This window comes from Ornithorhynchus anatinus, chromosome 12, assembly GCF_004115215.2.
Source record: "Ornithorhynchus anatinus isolate Pmale09 chromosome 12, mOrnAna1.pri.v4, whole genome shotgun sequence".
In the NCBI taxonomy this organism is placed as follows: domain Eukaryota; kingdom Metazoa; phylum Chordata; class Mammalia; order Monotremata; family Ornithorhynchidae; genus Ornithorhynchus; species Ornithorhynchus anatinus.
In genome coordinates, this window is record NC_041739.1 from 43,881,275 (window position 1) to 43,883,618 (window position 2,344).

The 2,344-nt window shown below is 50.6% G+C and overlaps 1 long non-coding RNA gene across 2 annotated transcripts; it reads left to right on the forward strand.

The window, feature by feature from the left end:
• Positions 1 to 291: 291 nt before the first annotated feature.
• LOC103166390 lies at positions 292 to 2,144 on the forward strand. Of its 2 annotated transcripts, none has more exons than XR_003763215.2 (2): positions 292 to 390; positions 1,592 to 2,144. It is a non-coding gene; the product is annotated as an uncharacterized LOC103166390 (long non-coding RNA). The 2 variants fall into 2 exon arrangements; XR_484841.3 differs by having other exon boundaries at positions 292 to 363.
• Positions 2,145 to 2,344: the final 200 nt, after the last annotated feature.

Genomic DNA, 2,344 nt, shown 5'->3' on the forward strand with positions numbered 1-2,344 from the left:
GTGGGAGCTGGGGTTCCGAGTGTCCTGGAGGGGAGGCAGCAGTTACTGGTGGCATTACTCCACAATCTCTTGGGCTGAGATCACTAAGGATTGGATCCTTTGGTTTAGAGCTCATGTAGAGAGCGCCCTGACCTGGCATGGCTCTCCTCAGTCATCTGCTTGGGCTGGAGCTGGTGATGGGTCAGTCACTCTGATCACAGGGTCACCGGGGAAATGTGATACCCACACAGTGACTGTGAGATCATGCATTGGTTGTCATGGCAACCAGGCTTGGTAAACCGGGGAGCTCAGAGAGAGGGAAGGGGTATGGATACAGCAGGATGCTGAAAGCAAATTCCCCAGTGAAAATTCCCCCAGCACAAGGTCAGCCACATGGAGGGCCACAGAAAAGTAAAAATACTTTAGAATTCGTCTATTCATAACCTTGCATCTTCCCAGGACAGTTTCTCAGACACATCTCCCTGGAGCCAGTAAAGAATTTAAGGTTTTAGTTTTAGGGGGGAAGAAACCTCCCTGTAGTCAACAAGGGTTAAAGGTGGAAGGGATACCTGGATATCATTCTTAACCCAAATCAGAAATAGTCCATCTGGCCCCCTGCAGCCCCAGACTCTGAGCAGAGAGAAGAAAAGGGGTGGTGGGGGGAAGTGGAAGAAGGGAGCTTCCATAGCCCAGGGCTTGTTGGAGCTCAGACCTGTATTGGATGTTATTGAGAGGCCTCTGGGTGGGAGGGTCGCAGGATCAACCAAGCAGGTTTGGGGCTGTGGAGCTCCACCCTCACTGTCACTGTCCTCTGTCTGGAAAGTTCAGGCTCCACAGTCACGGTACAGCAGGAGCTGTGGACACGGCTTCAGAAAACGGGCCCAGCAGGGGGAGGCTGTCTGTTGCTATTTTTGTGTTCAGTGCCCAGAGGGGGAGATTTCCAACCAGACAGGTAGATCCATGTAGAAAACCATCTCCCTGCATGACCTAGCATATGCTCCTGAAGGGGTCTCACTGCCCACAGCCTGTGTGCATGAGCCAGATAGTGACAGACTAAGGACATGGGGAGACAGAGACAGGCAATGGTAAAGCCCAAGGGTCAGACCAGAGTTGGTTTCACCTGATGTCAGACACAGATGTCCTGGAGGTTTTACTCAGCAGCTCCCTGTCCACATACTGGGGTGACTGCAGGATGAGGGCAAGGCATGGAAAACACAATCTTGGCACTGAGCAGGGAGTCTGGGAGATGGGTCAGATTTGAGGAAGATGAAAAATCCCAGCCAGGGCTGTGCCATTGATGGGAGGAGGGAAAAGTGTGCTGCAGGGGGCAGTGAGATTCTGTTCCTTCCTTTTTTCCTTCCTCTTTAAGGCACTCGATATTCACTCCACCCTCAGCCCTACAACACTTACATACATATCCATCATTTATCAATTTATTTATATTACAGTTGGTCTCCTCTTTCATACTTTGAGTTCCTGCTAGGCCAGGAACATGTCTACCCATGCTGTTGAATTGTACTCCTCCAATCACTTAGTACATCATTCTGCACATAGTAAGTGTTCAATGAATGCTATGGATTAATTGATTGATTGAATGAATCTTTCCTTTCAGATGCAGAACAGTGTGTGAAGTGTCCCGAAAATAAGTATCCAAACATTGCGAGAGATGGCTGTCTCCAACAAAGTGGTGAATTTTCCATCCCTCAAAGAACCTCTGGGGCTGATCCTGGTCTGAACGTCTCTCTCCTTCTATCTCCTCACAGCCCAGGTTTTAGGGGTCTTCATTAAGCACCGAGACACCCCCCTAGTCCAAGCAAATAACTGCACTCTCAGCTGCACTCTCCTGATCTCCCTCAAGCTCTGTTTCCTCTGTGCCCTGACCTTCATTGGCCAACCCACCCCAGCCTCCTGCCTCCTCCAACCAATGGTTTTTGGTGTCGTGTTCACTGTGACCGTCTCCTCCGTCTTGGCCAAAATTTTCACCATGGTTCTGGCCTTCAGGGCCACAAGCTTGGGGAGCAACATTAGAGGGTGAGTGGGGACCAGTGCCTCGACTTCAATAGTCCTGTCCTGCTCCCTGGTCCAGGTAACCATCTGTGTGATCAGACTGGGCACCTCTCCCCCATTCCCAGAGATCAATACATGCTCTGGGCCTGGACTCATTATATTCGAGTGTAATGAGTACTCTGTGATTGCCTTCTATTGTGTCCTGGGTTACTTGGGCTTTCTGGCTCTTGTGTGCTTCACTGTGGCTTTCCTGGCCAGGACGCTGCCTGACAGCTTCAACGAGGCCAATTTTATCACTTTCGGCATGCTGGTGTTCTGCAGCGTCTGGGCTTCCTTCCTCCCCACATATCAGAGCACC